This window comes from Podarcis cretensis (assembly GCF_951804945.1).
Source record: "Podarcis cretensis genome assembly, chromosome: 1".
Classification (NCBI taxonomy): domain Eukaryota; kingdom Metazoa; phylum Chordata; class Lepidosauria; order Squamata; family Lacertidae; genus Podarcis; species Podarcis cretensis.
In genome coordinates this window covers 104,030,684-104,050,434 of record NC_137170.1, presented here as the reverse complement: position 1 = coordinate 104,050,434, position 19,751 = coordinate 104,030,684, and the positions used below count along the sequence as shown (strand labels likewise).

Genomic DNA, 19,751 nt, shown 5'->3' with positions numbered 1-19,751 from the left:
GGGTGAAAAACGAGTGGGGTAGTGACACCAGTTAAATAGTAATGAAGTAGGATGGGGGATATCCCATCCCCTAAAGGAAGTATTTAACATTTCCTTGGATGTAGAAAGCCACAAACATGGCATGTTTGTTTTCAGGAAGATCAGACTAAAGATTGCTACCTGTGAGCTTGTTAATTCTCTCTGTCTCTCTCTCACACACACAACAAAAGGCTTTGCTGACTGGCACAAAGTCATGAAGTCAATATAGATATTGAGCTGGATTCAGGCCCTAATATATGCCAATGGTATTTTACAAGTATCAAGGACTGGTTCCAAAGCTGCTGTGATGTTTACTGGGCAGTATTCAATTCAATGGTTGTGCTAGTGCAGGGAGAATATGCCTTAATCCATCTGTTCCTCCCACCCTGATTAAGGCATAACATTCTGGTTGACATTTAGTCTATGAGGATTTCATCTCAGTATAAAGTCCTGAGGTTGTTTCAACATTAGCCATAGGGAACACTGTCCTCTGCTCAGTTTGAAACAGCAGGACAGCTCAGAGAAGGCTCTTCTGGTCAGTCCCTTCTGCAAATTTAGGTTAATCACAGACCTAGGCATCCTGGAGGAAAGGCAGGATGTAAGCATCATGCATAAGTATATTCTATAAGTCCCAAAGCAATTAATCAAAAGACCATATCTACTACATTTGGCCTTTTCAACATTCTTTGTTGTGATTGGCTGATCTGGAATGCTCTATTCAAGTCATCCAGGACTATAAACATGGTGATCTAAAGCAGCTGGCCAATCAAACTACAGAATATTGAAAAGGTCAAAACGGAACAAGATGCTCTTGTGATTTATATTACCTACAAGGAAATGCAATTCTAATAGCTCATCCACATGACAAGAATTGAAATAAGAAAATAAAATAGCCAAACATGAATCCACTTTCCTGACAACAATACTCACAAGGACAGAAAATGATAAAGAATTAGCCATTTATGTGCCTGTTATTTTAGAAGAGAAGATGGGTCAAGATTTACTTTTTCAGCTGTCTGTCTAAATGGCTAGACTTTTTAATCTTGAATCTATAAAAGCAAACAAGCTTGCACTTTAGGACATGTAAACCACAACTGTCCTCATCATGCTTGGTATCATTTTATTTACGTAGTTACTCTAAATGAAATATATTGATCTGTAGCACCACAATTACAGTTTAAGTTCTATGAAATGAGAGAACTAAAGAAACAAATTTATCTACCCCAATCTACAAAATTATGGTATGTTATTTCTATTCCTCTTTCAACAAAAGTGTGCCTGAATTGAGATGATTTAATAGTTCCCTCATATAACTGTTATGTCACATAGAAAGCTTCTATTATCATCTAATACCTATTGTAGTTTCTTATAGATGAAACCCACTTAGCAGTGTGCTGTGAAAGTGAGACTCAGGTAAGGAAACTGCCTTACTTAAAATAATCTATGGTTCAATGGTAATCTACTCAACTGAACTCTAGGATTAGGGTGGTTTGTAAAACAAAACACATGAACCTCCATTTGCTTCAAATTCATTTCTGTGAACAGCAAATGAAAACATGAAGCTGAATGTGAGAAATGAATGAAAATCTCCCCATTTTTCCCATTCATTTTTTATTGGTATTTCAGCTACTAACAGGAGACAAATTCATACTGAATCGGCTTTCTCTCCCATCTCTAATTGTATTCCAACCTGGGGTTCTGATGATAAAAGGTGTTTCAAATAAGCAAGCAAGCAAAACAAAACAAAATATGTAGATATTTATAATATGGGTTCCTTTAGTATTATAATACTTAGCCCATTGCCAATAAATTGACTGAAACAACTTTCCTTGATCTATAAGCCCTTTGATCTCTAGGGCTTTCAAAGAAATTCCGCACACCTTTAACTCTTCCTCTTGAGCAAAAGCATAAAGAGCTAGACCTTGCGGTGAGCCCTGAAGACCACCAGGAAGCTGAGCCATTCCCAAATAAAGCAACCTACCAATGACTGAAAAGAAAAGGAACCATTCTGAATTTTGATCTTCTGGAGTCTCAACTGGAAAGAAACAAGATTATATTAATTTTAGAAAGTATGAGCTCTGGGCACTGACTTTCATTGGCTAAGATGTTAATATTTTATGTGAGCCTAAAGCATGCCCAATTAAAGCAAGATCAGAAACATCCACAAGTATATTCAAAGACAAGCATGGCAGTTTTAGACAGCACCATAAATTCGTATGCCAAAAAAAGCTGCAGCAGAATAACATTAAGACCCTGGCAAGGGGAAGGAGAAGGCCTCAAAATGTCATTTCTTTGTCGTCCTGCAAGCCCTGTGGTATGCTGAAAACCACTGCCGCACTAATCCCGTAAAAGGATTACTGAGCATAAATGCACAAGGACGATGGATGCAGACTTGGCTGAGCACACCTGGGTAAAAAGTAAAGGGCAGCCCGAGTCCTGTATCTTCACTCTTATGCAAAACAGTTGCTGAAGATAACAGTTCCTTTTTCCTTTCTCTCTCTGCCTCTCTCTTGTTCCCAAGAGTAGCAAATCTGGCTTGTGCTGAATTAAATGCCAAACAGGTAAGCAGAGAAAATAGAAATAAATACTCAAGCACTTACAGCCAGTGTGGTGTAGTGGTTAAGAGCGGTGGACTCGTAATTTGGTGAACCGGGTTCGATTCCCTGCTCCTCCACATGCAGCTGCTGGGTGACCTTGGGCTAGTCACACTTCTCTGAAGTCTCTCAGCCTCACTCACCTCACAGAGTGTTTGTTGTGGGGGAGGAAGGGAAAGAAGAATGTTAGCAGCTTTGAGACTCCTTTGGGTAGTGATAAAGCGGGATATCAAATCCAAACTCTTCTTCTTTTTCTTACAGACATTGTCATGTTGTAAGTCTTCGCCAAATCCTCCTTGGCTAATTTCTCTCTTTATTGCTTTCCATCCCAAAGGCTTTCATCCATGTGACCCTTTTATCTGTCTCCAACCACATTGGTTCTTCCCGCTGTCCCCACACCTAAGAATTGCTTTCCCATCATTATTCTGAGTCGAGAGACTCAGAGATCATTTGAAAGTTGAGCTACTGCCAAAGTTCAGGCAGCAGGAAAAGATCTGTTCACATGTGCATGCACTGTAAACAATGGGTTGTCTCCAAAGGAGGATTACGCATCATGTTGCATCAGCACAAGCATTCCTGTTTGCACAATGAGACTTTACCCCTCTCTTCCCTCCGCATGCCCCTAAATCTGTTTGAAGGTTTCCCCAACCCTCTGGAACAGAAGTGGGAGGGGCATGTACAGGGAGTGTAGATAGAAATCTTTGCGCTGATTGAACACATTTGTTGGATGCCACTTACTGTGAATATGTGTGTGTGTGTGTGTGTGTGTGTGTGTGTTTCTTTCTGGCATTGATGTGTCCCTAGAACAGGGGTCAGCAACCGTTTTCAGCTATGGGCCGGTCTACCATCCCTCAGACCATGTGGTGGGCCGGACTATATATTTTTTGGGGGGGGAGATGAACGAATTCCTATGCCCCACAAATAACCCAGAGATGCATATTAAATAAAAGCACACATTCTACTCATGTAAGAACACCAGGCAGACCCCACAAATAACCCAGAGATGCATTTTAAATAAAAGGACACATTCTACTCATGTAAAAACACGCTGATTCCCGGACCATCCACGGGCCAGATTTAGAAGTGTGTAATGCAAATATATTTATACCAGTAAATAGTACAGTGGTGCCTTGCAAGACGAAAAGAATCCGTTCCGCGATTCTTTTCGTCTAGCGGTTTTTTCATCTTGCAAAGCAAGCCCATTGACGGCTTAGCGGATTAGCGCTATTAGTGGCTTAGCGGCTTTTAGCGGCTTTTAGCGGCTTAGCGGCTTAGCGTATCAGCTGATAAGCGGCTTAGCGGCTTAGAAAAAGGGGGGAAGGAAAAAAACCCGCAGGAACTCGCAAGACATTTTCGTCTTGCGAAGCAAGCCCATAGGGAAATTCGTTTTGCGAAGCGCCTCCAAAACGGAAAACCCTTTCGTCTAGCGGATTTTTCATCTTGCGAGGTGTTCGTCTTGCGGGGCACCACTGTACTTATTTTCAAATTTGGTACCTGCACTTTCCTCATTTTTAAAAAAAAATAATCGCAGTTTACAAACGTTAAAAATGTATAGGTCACTTCCAGATGATCTGTTTGCTGAATATTTGTTCTGATTTCCATTAAAGTGGAAATGTTAGACAGGGCTTTAAAATTATCCTATTGTGATGGTCTGAAAAATACTGGAGGTTCATCAGTGAAGATCTTGATACATGGATGTTGTTGATTCTAATTATGTTAAGGATGGTGGGCATCTGTAAATATGTATGAGATACTATTGGAAGGTAAGCTCAATGTATCCTTAGCCTAACCCAGCCCATTTGGTGCCATGAAGGGAAGGGAAGGGAAGGGAAGGGAAGGGAAGGGAGGAAGGAAGAATTTTAAAGAAAACTATTGACAGTTTTCATGTAACTATCACAGCTTAAACATTACTTTAGCCTTTCTGGTCTCATAGGTTATAATTTCCTGTTATCTGGGTAAGGATGTTTTAAACAGCTTTTTGTAGATGATTAGGTATTTGCTGATCATTCAGGACAATTTACAAAGATAAATATATGTTAAATGGTTTTCTTGTTAAACCCAATGTAGAAGTAACCCCTCGAGGCCAGACAGTAATTACTCCTAATAACAAATTAAAGCATTACCTACTTCTTTTCCGTTTTTCATTTTGAAGGGGAAATTACCTTACAGAACTGAACACACTTGAAACTGCAGATTCATATTTTTTGATAAAACCACTTCTTTCTTCTCTTTTCCCCCCTTTTTATATAACATCTGGAGGCAAAAGAATGTGCTCATTGAAAGGGATGGGTTGTAAGCCATTTATTTCTGAAGCAATGCTGTTTAACTTCTAATGACCTTATGAAGAAAACACCACTTCTGCTCTCCTTAGTAGTAATGCTACTAAGTGGAAGGGCTAAGAGAGGGAATCGGGGACGGACGGACGGGAGTTTGTATCAGCAGAAAAACAATAGCATCTTTTAATTATACACTCACTATGCCCCAAACTTAATATGATTAAAGAAGTAGAATGGTTTTCTGCAGCTGTACCTTTCTACCTGGAACCTAGCAATAATGAGATGATGCATTGTTTGGGTTTTCAAGAGGACCACAGTGTTTATTTATCAAATGCTGAAGGATCTTCTACAGGTTAAGGGAGTGCTCCTAAACTCTCTGACACCAGCGTGGGTTCCTATTAATCTGAAATGTTGGGATGTTTCCCTCCTGCTTCAAGTCTTTCGGCAAGCTTCCTTGGTGTGGGTCCCGGAGAGCTTGGCCCTGTACTCCTAGCCCTTCCTAGTCAGCATTTTACTATCTCCAGGGATTTCTACCCACTATGCCACCTGGGAGCTATGTGGCACTGAGTGGGTGAGTCACATGAGGCACTTGTCCCCACCCCTCAGCCCTGCAGCAAGCCTAGAGGTGTCCTTCATTTTTCTGTAAGTGCCACAAGGTGCTTACCAATTCCTCCTCCCTGTGTGAACTGGTTCACATTATTAATTCCTACCAACTGAAAACAACAATTGTATTTAATCATATTTGCTGGATTGATTTCCATTCTGTACAATGGATGAATAAGTGAACTTTGGCAATGTCCACTTCACTTCCATTTCTGCTGGAATTCCCTTACATCCCTATTGGTAAGTGACTAGATTTTATCCACATTTCTGTCATCTTACTGGTAAAGGAAAACATTCCCCTGACAGTGGTATAGATATAAAAAATGTGAAGTGTTTTCTGACATTTAATGGTACTTCTTGAGATACACTGCCTTCAATAAATAACAATAGGCTAGAAATAATCAGTTATGAAGAAAATGAAACACCACGTGTTCTAGCTAAAAACTCTCCACCATTTATTTCAATGAAAAATAAACAGAACACCCAATTCCAATGAACTCAGTGGAGTGTAGTCTGCAATCCTATGCCTAGTTACATGGAAGCAAAAGTCTGTCGAACTCAATGGGACTTACTACTGAGCAGACATGTGAAAGCTTGCACTAGAAAAGTGCTTTCAAGCAAAAGATGTGCCTACTTAGCAAAGAAGATGCAAGTAAACTAAAATTCGGCTCATTTTTCACCTTTCACTTCACATATATTGAACTGCCATAGTTAGCATATCACTAGGTGAGCCTTCAGAGGGTTCAGTAAGCACAGTGACCAGATAATGAACCAAGATAGTGGTTGACACAGTTCCCTGATTTGGAATAACAGGCCTAATTAACAACCTCTGAAACAACTCTGCTATCTAAACGGGTCCCTATTATACGTTTTCCCCTATCTCTTGCCTTTCTTCCAGGCATACTTATCCAAATGCTACTCCTGTAACATGATACTCTCTACTGTTTTGAGATAGGCTTATCCATATATGCACTTGCTATTCTTATTGTTCACAAGCCATTCTTTAGGAGAGAGAAAGTAAGCCAAGTGTTTGTTTTGGAGCATCTTGATGAAAATACAACACTTGTATCTCTGAGCTTTAGCTATCTTCAACTTTTGTTTCTATAACCATGACATTATTGTCAAAATTAAACAGATATTGGAGGTGAGGTTGGGGATATAATATGTACCCGTTTGCGAAAATCCGTGCACAAATTGTTAAGTTTTACATCCGTGTTGCTAAGACAGGATGTTCTTTGCAAAAACAAAAGCAGATGGTTTTGCTTTGAGGTTTTCTTTCTCACAGATTGAACAAGGTAAGGAAGGATTCATCTGGTGATAAATATAGTAGCTCTTCTACTCGTCGACAAAACAAATTGTGTCAAAGTCTCGTGTAAGTGGTTAGTAGAATGATCCACGCCATTACAAAATATTCCTTAAAACTTTGTTTTGCCTTAATTGAGGGATACATTTAAAAAGTGGACTTTTAAGTAATTTATTTTTACTAATCAAAACTTGAGAAAGCCCCCAAATGGAGGCCAATGCTAAATTTCGCTAGCTAGATCTCAGATCATTCACTTCAAATAGTGGGTTAATTGGATACTGGCTAACTGGAGGTGGTGGTATGAGGTCGCTATATGAATTTAAAAAGTAAAAAATAAAAAATAAAGAAACAGAATTTCAAATATTTGGCAGATTGCAGTTTCACTGAACTTTTGACAACCAACCCACAAAAAGATAATTAAATATACTTATTTGCATAATGAGTGTGCATTCACGTGTTTTCACTCTTCTAAGATGGTCTCCACAGTCATCTGTGGTAGGATTCACAAGCTGCTGTAGATACTTTATATCCCAAGGGCATTAGTGAATGGTTAGATCAGTCTCATTTTGCATAATAAAATAGTACGTGTACAGTATCATTCACAGAACAAAAAGATGTGCGTCTACAGTCATCAGGTACTGCAACCTTTGATGTGTTCTTGATGACTTCTAACTCCTGTAAGAACCTGCTTTTGTCTTGGCCTATGTTTGCAGTGGGTAGAATGATCACATGCCACAACCCTATAATGAAGGTCCCCCCTCCATCCCTTTCTTTTAAAATGCTGAGCAGATGTCTCAGGAGAGGCAGCCAATTCTGTATATAAAGGGAATGGCAAAAGAAACTGGGCAGAAAAAAAAGCCCTAAGTGTTGTAAAAGAAGGTCTGAGAGTCCAGATCAGTCACTAATCATGACAGACCCAATTAGGGATTTCTCAGCTTTGTCATTCTAGGCACCGTTTCATCTGGAAAAATTGCAGAGAGATATGTCACTCACTATTGATAGATTTATCTGACTACTTGTCAAATCTATGTACATTGACAAAAATCTATTTTGTTGTTTTTTTGTCACAGAAATCTATACTGGCATTTTTCCCTGTGGAGATTTGGCTAGTCATTGTCAGCAGGAGGTGCCAGCTAGAACTGCTTTCTCCCCCCTGTGTTTTTTTATTGTGCCAGCTGCTTCCTTGGCTTAGGATCCTTTGGTTCAGATTGTAAATGGGGGCAAAAAATCCATCTCAACCTCAGCCTGTTCGATGGAAAATGACAAGGGATTGATTTATGATTTCTTCTTGTGCATCTTAGAACCAAGTGCAGCTAATCTGAGTTTTTGAATGGCAGAAATGAGAAAGGAGGATTCTAGCTAGGAATCTTCTTGGTGGATCTTGGAGAATTCAGGTAACCAATCTTAAAATGGCTGGCAAAATAGTAGAAAAATATGAGTCACATTTTGGCAAACCTAAAATGACATTTGAATTATTTATAGTCACAATTTTACTGACATTCTTTGACTTGAAACTTGAACTTCCTTGACCTAATAGCACCAACTATCCTTTAAACCAGTAGTTTTCTAACTGTACGCTGCAGCCCTAGGTAACTTGCCAATAAATTTTAGAATTTAAAACTCTACTTCATTATCCATTTGTCAATTATGCTAAAATGATGTGTAGCTAACCTTTGGGGAAAGTATACTACTAGTCAAGGACCCTGAAGTAGTTTGTACACACACACACACACACACACACACACACACCTTGATGTAGTTTTGGGCCTTCATCCACTAAGTTTGGGATGAGATAACAGTACCATTCCCAAGCCAATTCCAGGGACTGTCCCTCTTATCAGGGAGTGCCACAAATTCACGGCATCTGTCCCATTTATGGAGCCCACTTGTGGTCGACCATCCATGCACTAAAATACCATCAAGATTCCTTATTTTGGAGATCTAAAAATGCTTGCACAAAGGCCAAAACCCCTTTTCATTCCCTCAAGCCCCAACATTTTTATCTTATAAGTACTTACCCATGTGAATAACAGGTCTTTGCTATCAAAACAAGTTTGGGGTTTTCTTTTGTTTTGCTTAATCCTCATGTACCTTCCCATGCTGTTATAGTTGGACGCAGTTAACCTAGCCTAACATCAGCCATACGAAAGTGGAGTGCATCCTAAGTTAAATGGAAGAGATTCTCTAACCATAAGAATGTTCCTGTCCCAAGACTAAAACATAGGTTACATATCCAAGTTTTGGAGTGTTGCTCAACAAAAAGGGATGATGTCCTTGATATCTACACACACACACACACACACACACAAATCAAAGGGTGGACACATAACATTTTAGAAGAAAGATTTCCTGAAGTTGAAATGGATACCAAAAAAACCTAGCTAAAGCATTTTAAAGACATCTGCATAGATGGAAAAAATGATTAGAAAAAAGCAATTAAAAACAAGATAGACCATGACAACATTTCAGTGACATCACTGTTTACAGCTATTTAAATCTCCAAATAGTGCAGTTGAAGGTTGTTGTTTTTTTTGTTTTTTGTTTTTTTGGTTCTCTGGGGCTCTATGAAAAACTCCTGTAATTTGGCCTGAGCTATTTCCAGAGTAACAAATTACACTTTGGAGCAGGCTGTCCTCAGGAAGCCAGGAGCAGCTGGAAAGGAGGAATGGAAAGTAGCAATCAGCTGCCACTGAGTGTCCATATCATTGGAAATCATGCAGTGGCAATGGAAATGGGTGAATTGTTTGCTTGGAACTGTGCAGGCAGGTAGCTGATGCCTGGCCAGCAGCATCCCAAGCAGTCAGGGCTGATAACATCCGTGGTTCATACAAGGCATTGCTCGGTGAGCAGATTCTGTCTGTCCCTAGCACCTGCTGGAGAAAGCAAGTGGTCTCATTCCTGCTGGTCAGTGATGATCAGTGACAGCCAAATACAATTTGATGTATAATCTCTGCAGTTTACATGGGCTTCCATGTGACAGTAGGCTCCAAAGGGTAATTCCTGCATTTAAAGAGAACTAAAGTTAGATTTTTTGGGGAGTGGGGCATACAAATTAGGGCATATGTTTATTTTTTAACAAAAAAACCAAGTATTTAAAAACTAATTTGAAAAAACGCTAGCTGGAAGTCTGGAATACATGTATTTTAGATCCAATTCCAGTAATTTTGTGTTGGTAGAATGATAGAATTGTAGAGTTGAAAGGGACACCAAGGGTCAACGAGTTCAACCCCCTGCAATGCAGGTATAATAAATTTGACATGCCATTGACACCACCATTTAGATACCGTCATCTTTATGCAATTTTTTCAGTGATTTTATTCTGGTTGCCTTATATTGTTTTGCCAAAAAAAAAAAAAAAAGTCTTCTCCAAGGGACCAAAAATTGCATTCAATTCACCAGCCATGGTTCAGTTTGTTTGATGATTCATGGATTCATGCAGGGTTTTTGTTTTTGTTTTTAAACCAACGGTGCTTAAATGTGCCTAACTAGGCCTATTATGTGCACATACATAACAGCTTGAATCTGGAGTTTGTGTAGTGGAGTTCCATCCTACCGGAGGAAGCTGGACAATGACAATATTTGCCAACTCCTCCTTCTACCTGCAGCTTTGGAAAAACTACTATGGAGGCCATGGGAAGTGTTGTTGCATTTGCAAAGGGGAATGTACAAAATTACCAAAGAGTCAAATTGATCTCTCAGATTCAGAGTCCTGGAATCTTGTCCTTTACGTGGAGGACTGAAAAATATTTCTATCCCTCAGTGCCTTTTTTCAAAATAATAATAACTACGCTCCTTGAATCAGTTGCTTCCCTTTAAGTGCATTTTGGTGAGGGGTGGGGGGTTTTCTCTTTGTCAATAGTTATTTCAACATACTCCTTTGTAAGGATTTCAAAATGCAACGGAGACTTTTAAAAACAAATGAAACCCCCCCCCAACACTTTGTAGTTTCATTTCACCTCTTCCCTACTTGCATTTTTATAGCAACACTACAAAGAGGAACTTTGGATCCCCATTAGCGGGGAAGTCCAGCGTTGCAACATAAGTTAATGGCCGCGGAGTTTCTATTTAAGTTTACCTGGCACAGCCAGCTCTGCCAGATGTAGGCTTGCTATCACATCATTTGATCTGCTGACAATGTGCACTGCCTTAAAAGGGGGGGGAGGGGGAGGGAGGAAATGCCTAGGTGACTCCTATCCAAATCACACATATTCTTTTAGTTAAAGAATGAAATGTGAGACTGAATTCAGCCTTTAATTACATTTCCTTCCTTACCTCCAACAAACAAAATTTTATAACCTTTCCAATGAAGAAAGCCATATTTTGTGAATTACTTGCTTGGAATCTTCCCAGGAGCAAAGTTACTTAGGAAACGTTCTATTATTTGGATTAATCAAAGGTAGAGCTCATTTTCAAGTATTTGCTCAACTTCTTTTGTCTGCTAAGCAGCAGTGGATGGATGCGTTTGAGGATTTTCTTTTCTCCTTTTGAAGTTTTAATTTACTGCTACCTGGCAATAGGAAGGATGAAATAATCATTGCTTAAAACAAGATATCTCATATTGCATTTGTGTGTGTGTGTGTAAGGAGGAGGGTGCAATTTTACCATTCGTTGTGGGATGAAATAAGTTCAAATACTTTCTTTCTTTTTTACAAGAAAAAGAATCTAAAGAAAGAAGCAGCAGCAGAGATGTCTGTGTTTCTTTGGAGAAATAAAACAGCTTTGCCTAAATGATTATTTAAATTTAAATTATTTAAATTTATCTTCCCTAATAACATACGTCTATCATTCCCTCCTCTCCTTTGCTTTAGCTCTGGCTCTGTGGGGATGTCATTGTTCTGGAAGGATTAAAATATGGGGGGGGGGGGGACCCAACATGTCTATGTTTTAACATGTAATTAAACAAGCAAGGCTAAGTATTAAATCTGTGTCCTCTGTACTTTGAGAAGCATTTTTACAAGTGGAAAGTTATTCTGCTTAGGCAGATCATCCATTTTCCAGAACCTTTTAAACCTGCCTAATATATTGAACGTCAAAAGGGCTATAAAATCTCTCTTAACTATTGATATCTATTTGTAGATGGCAGTATAAGTCCTGACACACATTTGAATAGGCAAATGACTGCATCAAAACAAAGGTTCTGTGCTTTGGTCTAGTGATTTCCCAGCAATAATGTCTTGTAAGGCTGGAGAATTCCAGGTTTTTATTTAAAACACATAAGGTGCAATCTGCATCTAGGAAATTCAGCAGGATCTTTGCCATCAAGCTCAATGGCACACAGATATACCTGTAGCTTTTAACTTACTGCTCTTGACAACCAATCTGCTACTTGCTGATGAGAATGGTGTAAAATCCCAGCTTGTTTTGCATATCCATGTCTTTGCTGCAAGAGTCTACATCACATACAAAGGGCACAGTCAGCCAGACACAGCGTCGGTAGACACAGGATTCCAATATTAGCAAGTTTATCACTGAATTAGCCTAGTGAATACACTATGGCAGCTTGTGAATGGTTCAGATGCTAGAGACTGTGACCCAGAATTCCCAGGTCCCTTAACTACACTGAAAAGCTCAGCTAGATGACTATCTGAGCATGTGATAGTGGCAGAGAACTAATTACATCATCATCATCATCATTATTTGTATACTGACCTATACCCGTAGATCTCAGGGCAGTTCACGGCATAAAATCACAATATATATAAAAAACAGAAAATTTACAATAAAAACAACCTGATAATCCCCCCTTCCACATTTTAAAAGGGCATCGAATGTCTATCAGCCAAAGGCCTAATTTAAGAGGAATGTTTTCAACTGGCACCTAAAGGTATATAATGAAGGTGCCAGTCAAAACTCTCTAAGGAGTGTATTCCACAAATGGGGAGCCACTGCAGAAAAGGCCCTCTTCACCACAACACGATAGGAGGCATCATGACTGTGTGCTCTCCCATGTGTTCATCTGGCTTTGCTCCAAGTTACTTTGGGCTTTGATATATTTGATATATTTCTGGTCCAAGTCCAGCAGAAAGGTAAAGAAATGTATGAAGGGAGAGCAGGAAGAGAATGGAATGATACTGATCAAGATTCCACCACTCTATTCCTGGAAATGCAGTTCTCCAGCCAAGTAACTTGTACAAAAATGAAAAGTGTGCCTCTGAACGCACATGTGAGTGAAAATAGCATTCCAAAAGACATTATACTGGGGAAAATTGCTTTGCAAAAATGTGTATATTGGGAAATTTCCACTAAAATTCTGATTAATTTGATGAGGTCTTTTTAAAAAAAGAAAAGAAAAGAAGAATTGCACTCATGTGGAAATGTGGAGAACTGAAATTAGGATTGGGAAAATGAGAGAAGTGAGAGAAGCCCAAACTGAAACATTCACTCATCCCTAGTTGGCGTGGAGTGAGGGAAATAGTGCTGTTTCAGCTACACAGGCAAAGGCAGTCACAACACTGGAAACTAAAAGATGTGAAGGAGTTGGGTAGCACCTTTTGGGGGTGGTCTATAAAAAGCTAGCTGTATCATCCACTGGCAGACAGGCCTGGCTGTCTGATGAGGCAGGGTGAGGTAGCGGTGTGGAATGGCAGAAGCCCAAGAAACTGTGTCTGCCTCACCTCTGCTGCCCTGCCCACCACCTTTGCTGCCCATGGAGAAGGTGGCAGTGGCACTGGTTTCTGTAAGATCTTGTGAGATCTCAGGGAACGTATGAGATATCGTGAGACTTCAGCAATGTCTCAGAAGATCTCACCAGAAGACAGTGCCACTGCCAGCTTTTGTGGGCACCGCTGCACAACACAGGTAAGAGAGGTGGGGAGATGGGGAGGAGCATGTTCCCATCTCCTCAAGCAGCGAATTGCAACACACTGCCCTGCTGACAGAAATTCTAAAAATCAGGTGTCAAATTATTATATATGCATTACTGCTTCCAACATCTCCTCACTTCTGTGAGCAAATACAGTAGATATTGAACACAGATTTTGAATGGTAATACACATGCTCTAAAATGTATTTATCAAAATTAAACCAATGTACTTACTCTGGAGTAAAAACAATGTCTTTCTTCTGAGTAGACACAGCTCAGTAAATGAGAACACATTTTGTGCACAGAGAAAGGAGGAGCCATTTAAATAAACTTCCTTTGGCACAGATCAAATCTTTGCCTCATCTGACCAAGTCATAGCAGACCACACATCCATTGTGCTTCCACAATCTTTTTTTCCTACCTTTGTGGAGCAAGCAAAGAATTTGGTTTTCAAATCATTGGCTCTGTTTAGGACAACATAACAGAGTGGGGATTAAAGGAAACTGGCAGGAAACTATTTTTCCTTTTATAGCAACTGTCTGTTTGGCTGAGCTGCCTCATAAGTGAACCATTTAAAATTTCTTTGCATACAACATTTATGGAACTTCATTTTGGGCGAGACTTAAATCTTTGCATCCTCTGCTGCTGTAACCACAGCTATGCACTTCACTCCAAACTCTCATTCTCACACACACATATACAGTGGTACCTCGGTTTATTAACTTAATCTGTTCCGGAAGTCCGTTCTTGAACCGAAACTATTCTTAAACTGAGGTGAGCTTTCCCTAACGAGGCCTCCCGCTGCCGGTGCCCTTCCACCATTCGGATTCCGTTCTTAAATATCATGTGCTTTGCATGAGGAGGTCGAGGTTGGCTGCAATTTACACCCAGTAGGAGGGTCAGAGTGAAGCCTGCTGGTCCAGTCTGTCCCTTGGAAGGAGCCAGTGATGCAGCCTGCCTGCTATTGAGCAATTGATAGGCAGGCTACAGAAAGAGGCACAGTGGAGATTGTGGTGTCGTTAAAATATATGGTTTATTTACACATACAGTGGTACCTCGGGTTACATATGCTTCAGGTTACATACGCTTCAGGTTACAGACTCCGCTAACCCAGAAATAGTGCTTCAGGTTAAGAACTTTGGTTCAGGATGAGAACAGATATCGTGCTCCGGTGGCGCAGCAGCAGCAGGAAGCCCCACTAGCTAAAGTGGTGCTTCAGGTTAAGAACAGTTTCAGGTTAAGTACGGACCTCCGGAACGAATTAAGTATTTAACCCGAGGTACCACTGTATAAACAACCTGAGCATATGCTGGAGGACTAAGGTGGAGGGGTTCGTTGCATTAACACTCCTAAAGGGTTGTGTTTCTCTCACAGCCACAGCCTTGGATTCAAGCAGAAATCAAACATTGTTTTGACTTTCTCTCCAGCCTGCTGCCTTTTCTTTTTGCTCACTCTCTACTCTCAACTCTGGCTCTGTCTTTCTAACTACCAGGAGCTGAAGGATGCGGCCCACCCATTTGCCATCACACACACAGCCCCTTTCCTTTGTTCCCCCTAATGGTTCTATCACACTCACCAGGAGGCTAGACTGGCTATTCCAAAAATTAGAAGCCTGGATTAAATTGTAAGACTTGCTGGATCCAGGGATTAAAAGGGTCTCACCATACAGCCTAAAACCCCAAACTCATCACAATATTGTTCCTTTTGCAGGATTTCTCAATTGCCCAGAGAGAGGCCTAGCATTGTTCTATTTGGATTTTCAATTTGATTTGCTGAGGTTGAGGACAGAGACCATGAACCTTCTCCCCCTCCACACATTTCTTTCTTCTTCATGCACATTGTCACTGGTCACCCCAAGGCCGCCCCAATCTCTGCCAAGCAGTGTGTGATTCCAGGGGTCTCGGCAGTTTAAGATGCATTGTTTTATTTGCACATATATACACCTTAGCCTTGATGGAGGAAGTGCAGAATATTACACCCCAAGAGTGTCTCTTTTTGCTTCTCCCATAATTTCAGCAAGCTTGGATCCAGAGCAGAAGCCAGCTATGCTCCCTGGTCTCTTAGTGCAGCCTCTCCTCGCCAGTCTTCATGGAGTTCTGCCCACTTCCTGGTTCTCCTTCCCAAAAAGAAACTTGGCAAAGGTCATTCCTGCTTCTGCTTACATCATCGCCCACTGTAACCTTAGCAAGCTGCCCCTCTGTGCCCGGCAGTGTCTTCTGTTTTATTAATAACTGATGGGAGGGCATTCCACAGGGTGGGCACCACTACTGCGAAGGCCCTCTGCTTGGTTCCCTGTAACTTCACTTCTCGCAGTGAGGAAACCGCCAGAAGGCTCTTGGAGCTGGACCTCAGTGTCTGGGCTGAATGAGACGCTCCTTCAGATATACTCGACCAGAAACAACGCAAACTTTAGGATCCATCTTGAAGTCACAGGCTTCATACAGTGGATCATTGCATGCAATTTCTTTTTGCTTCTGTTTCTGAGGCATCGTAACAATATTTTTGAACTTGGAAGTAAGTACCACTGTGGTCAGTGGGGCTCACTACATTGACACATGTTTAGGTTGCAGCCTGAGATTCTGAAGATATTATGGCTGTCAAGATTACCGGTGCTGACCATCCTCTGGGCACTAAGGAACACACACATGCCCTACTCATAATCAGTTATAATTATGCCACTTAAGACACAAAGCCTTTGATCATTAAAGAATGTGAAGATTTACAAAGGAGTACGTAAAATAGCCTTCATCCTCTTCTTTCTTTTTCCCCCAGCAGAGCCAAATGTTATTTATTTTAAAGACAAAACCCCCCCTCAAATCAATGCAGCCTTGCCAGATTCAATTCACACACACCAGCTCAGCTAAAACACAATCCAGAGTTACGGCATTTTTGATACCTGCAAAATAGTCTCAACATAGTGTTCTGTCATCCTTTGAAATGGCAAATGGTAGTCATTTAAACCAGATGAGTAACTGACTAGAGAATTATTGCACCTACAGCACAGGATATACAGTACTCTGCACCTATTTCGGGGGAACTAGAGTGGGTGGCCGGAAGAGAGAAACGTTTCCCCCCATTTAACCTGTAATTTGACAACATCTGCAAAGAATTAGCCCCAGCACTGGCATGGCAATTGTTGTATCTAACATCAATCACCAGGGAGAGGAGGTTGCTTTAAATAGATGTTAGCTGCATAACACTTTTAAAACATGAAAGGGAAGGGAGAAATGAAAGGAATAAGATATTTAAATTGGAATGGAAATTAATTACTGAAAGCATAAGGCTTGTTCCAAAGACCATTGAAATCAGGAGCATTTCTGTGCATTCACAGGGGCTTGGGATATGACCATTTAGAACCCATTTTGCCACTGAAAAGAAATGAGGAATGTACATAGATAACACAATTGTCTGTTTGCAGTTATATATGTTATAGATTGCCATCTATCTATCATCTCCTTTTGTTATTGCTGTTCACAGTCCTTCTATTTCTTCCTTTACCACTCTTTCCATTCTTCACCCCCCCTCTTTCCACAAAACTATAAAGCATAGTAACAAACAAAAACAACACCCCACCCCAGTTTAAAATGCCATAGATTGTTTAAATTAGCCAAAGGCCTGGGAGAAAATGAATGTTTTTGCCTGGCACCTAAAGATGTGTAACGAGGGTATCAGGTGAGGCTCCTTGAGGAGAATATTCCACAAGTAGGGAGTTACCACAGAAAAGGCCCCTTCTCATGTTGCCATACTCTGGACCACTTGTGGAGAGGCACATGAAGAAGGACCTCAGGTGATGATTGCAGGGTTTGGGTCAGTTCATCTGGGGAGAGGTGGTCCTTGAGGTACTGCAGTCCTGAGCCATTTATAAAATGAAAAAGTAACGAAAAGATGCAAACAAGATGCATATTTTACAGTCATACCTTGGTTTTCAAAGAGAATGCATTCTGGAAGTCCATTCAATTTCCGAAACATTCAGAAACCAAAGCGCAGCTTCCAATTAGCTTCCGATTGCTCAGGCATGCTGGAAACGATAGCAGAAGCCACACTGGATGTTCTGATTCCAAAAAAAGTTCAAAAACTGGAATACTCACTTCTGGGTTTTGATTCGTTAGGGAGCCGAAATATACAAGAACCAAGGTGTTTGACAACCAAGGCACGGCTGTACTTGAATGCATTGAAAAATATATATTTTACAGAAAGTGTGCCAAAATGCTGGCAACAGAGTGGAAAGGCACACCAGGAGACAGAATGGGACTGAATAAACCTATGATTGTGTGACACCAAGACTAAAATGGGGCAGAATTAATCGCTCTGCCCATTCCTAATGTTTTATTACCCTCCTCCCAATCAAGGACACTATTAACTCTGGAAACCTGTTTAGCATATCCATTGACTCATTTGTGTAAGATGAAAATGACAAATGGTGTTCTCAGCACACTGGGAGTGACAACTTGCTCCCCATCTCTGGATGACCCCTCTCAGTGATTTCACACTGATGTTGAACACCACATGCAAAAAAAATTAATCCAAACAAACCAAAAACAGAACCATGTAGCACCCAGTGATACAAATATAGAGCAAGTGCCATTTACTTAATATGTAGCAGAATTGTGGAGAGTATGTGACTTGGACTAGATGATCCTTTAGGTTCCTTCCAACTCTACAGTTCTATGATTCTATGATACAGGTTAATTCTTCTTCCCATCACATATAATGTGATCACAAGAAAAACAGTGTATCTGGTACTGCACATCATCATCCTTCTGGTCAGTCTACACGTGCCTCCCCAGCCATCTATTTATGGATCTTCCCCTTCTGCAATGTCCCCTTCCAACTTAACTAAATTAAGCCATTTTGAAATGTTAGTAACATTACCTTTTTCATTAATATAACTGAAAAGTAGTCACATTGCATAGGTGGTCTATAGAACAAGCTTTAATTAACTTGAGTAATAAAATTCTGTCATTTAAGGTGAGAAAAAAAACTAATAAAATATTTGTCTGCATGCCAAGTAATGTTTGCATAAGCGTTCAGATGGGGTGTAGAATGTGGCTGTTTTCAGCTTTCTAAAACCTGAACTTCCACTAAAATCGAATACTTCAATGGCTCAAATTTTCTTCTAACATTGTGCCAAGTCAGTGACTATCTCACCATCTTCTGAAACTAACACTACATAAAAGAAAGGGTCATTTTGGGGCTCTGCAAAAAATGAAATTTTGAGGACTCTTGTTACCTGGATATTAAAGTTTTTTGCCAAGCTGGTCTTACATGTGTTTTGCTTGCAGTCTTCCATCTATTTGCCTGGACGTAAACCCCATTGAACTGGGTGGAACCTACTTCTGAGTAAAGATGAGTAAAGCACCACACTTTCCCTTTGCATGCTTCCTGGGCAGTAAACATGTTTCAGCTCAGCATGATCTAGCTCTCTGCAAAGATGGGGAAGGAGTTTGTTTAGTTCTTAATTTAGGGTGAACTTCCCAACTTGTGAATTGAAACACATCAATCTTTTGAAATTTGCCCTTCTGCTGATTTAATGATGCAGTGTGCCAACCAAAGAATGTGAACTAACATGCATAAATTAGTGAAAAGTACATGGACAAATGTATAGGTTATTTTATCTATCTACTTATTTTAATAATGAATGAAGTACTTAATATAGAATAGATATGTGATGAACAAGAGTAGATAGAAATACAGAAGATACAATTAATCATAAACAAAAATGCAAAGCATTTTTTTTAAAAAAAACAACAACCCAACCCTTCATTTTCAATTGTGTCAGCTGCAAATGAAAAACAACTATTCAGCTGGATAAGGCATGAATAACGAGAAAGGTTTTCAACGGGTATCTAAAGCATAGATTACTGAAATTAATATTGCAAACTGCTTTCCATTATAGGGAAATGGCTTGCAAAAATACATGTACTAGAGAAAATTACGACAATAATGTATCTGTTGGGATAAATACACACAAAAAGTACAAATTCTTGCACAGACTTTTAAAAATAAAATTTGCAGAAGTGGGACATGCTGAATTTAAGAAGGCAAAGGTAATAAACTGAAGGAAACTAGAAATTGCAGGTTCATCCAGTGCTTTTTTCTGGGGTGATGCAGGGGTATGCATACCCCTAAACATTTTGTGAATCTTTGTACTTTTG

The 19,751-nt window shown here is 40.1% G+C and overlaps 1 long non-coding RNA gene across 1 annotated transcript in view; it reads right to left on the bottom strand.

Annotated features, from left to right (window-relative positions):
- The window catches only part of LOC307226641, a 441,096-nt gene extending 426,360 nt beyond the window's left edge, over nt 1–14,736 (bottom strand). Inside the window, exon 1 of the long non-coding RNA XR_013843532.1 lies at nt 14,640–14,736. This is a non-coding gene — a long non-coding RNA (uncharacterized lncRNA). The remainder of the gene's footprint in view (nt 1–14,639) is intronic.
- Nucleotides 14,737–19,751: the final 5,015 nt, after the last annotated feature.